General features: G+C 30.2%; 1 non-coding gene across 1 annotated transcript; it reads left to right on the top strand.

The window, feature by feature from the left end:
• Positions 1 to 932: 932 nt before the first annotated feature.
• Positions 933 to 1,040, top strand: LOC118196254 (small nucleolar RNA SNORA14). The gene has a single exon (XR_004759399.1). It is a non-coding gene; the product is annotated as a small nucleolar RNA SNORA14 (small nucleolar RNA).
• The last annotated feature ends 200 nt before the right edge of the window (positions 1,041 to 1,240 follow it).

Genomic DNA, 1,240 nt, shown 5'->3' with positions numbered 1-1,240 from the left:
GAACTAAAGTAGAAAGGATTCAGCATCGAAAATAACATGCTAGTTAAAATTTATCATACATTGTGACTAAAACAGTTAAATTGTCGGTCACTAGTGACGACCGAAATAAATTAAGGAAGTAGACATTTATATCAAAATGAATCCCTGAATTCAAAATTATAATTTTAGTTCAGAATATTTAAAGCCCTCAGCATAACAAGTAACAATTAAATCCACGCAAAAGAATTGATTTATTTCTGTTTTGGGAAGCTTAGGATATTTTTTTCCTCCAGACATTTATATATTTCTATCACGTAAAGTACAAACTTTAGATTTAGATGTGGAAATGTGCATACCGCCCCTACTACGTCTCTTGTATACACCAGGGGTCTATTTGCGTGAAGGAAACTCGAAGTTTCTTGGGAATTCTTACTATGCTTTTGCTCAGGATGGCTAATATTTGCCCTCCAAGCTGCGACTGGAGTCACCAGAAACAGGATATAAAAAAAAAAGTAAGAATGTGGAACTTCTGAAATATTCGTCCCAGTAAAGACTCTCGAAACAAACATAAACTGCAATAGCCCGACTTTCAAGTTCGCAATTCTAGGAATTTTATACTTTTCCGCGGGAAAATAATTCTTTTTCTTTTCTTCTGTTTTGTTCGTCGCGCAATATTCTTCTCCACAGACGTCTACATGTATTTTCCATTTAGATATCTCTTTGTTATTTTTTGTTGCTGTTATTGCTGCTATATTATGAACTCCATTCCTTCCTAAGACAGTGATTGTTTCTATTTTTCAGGTACGTTCCTTGCTCAAAATCTAGAGATTTTAATACGGATCTGATATTCCAAAATTTCATGAAAAGTATTAAGATTTTTATTTTAGTACAGGTTACTTTTTATCGGGTGCTTAGACAATATGTTTCTTTTTTGGGTATTTTCTGAAATTTTAAAGCATTCAAGTATTTCACCTTCTCTTGCTTATGTTAAAGAAATTTCGACTGATAAAAAATGCAGTCATATTATAATGTCTCTGCATTATTTTATGTCGAAATTTTTTATCAGTTGGTTTATATATATATAAATTATTAAAATATGCATGTCGATAAAACCGATATTTTTTCAATTTCATATATGCTACTTTAAATTTTAAATATGGATTTAAAGTAAAACTTTAAAAAGTATACATAGTTGCACGTGATTAATGTTTTGCATAGAAAAAACACTCATATTCAAAATTTATTTAAATATAAATTGATA

Source organism: Stegodyphus dumicola, chromosome 8 (genome assembly GCF_044657685.1).
Source record: "Stegodyphus dumicola isolate Sdum_Otavi_A_Nest chromosome 8, ASM4465768v1".
NCBI lineage: Eukaryota > Metazoa > Arthropoda > Arachnida > Araneae > Eresidae > Stegodyphus > Stegodyphus dumicola.
Note: the sequence above shows the minus strand (reverse complement) of the source record. Positions and strands in the feature narration are given on the sequence as shown.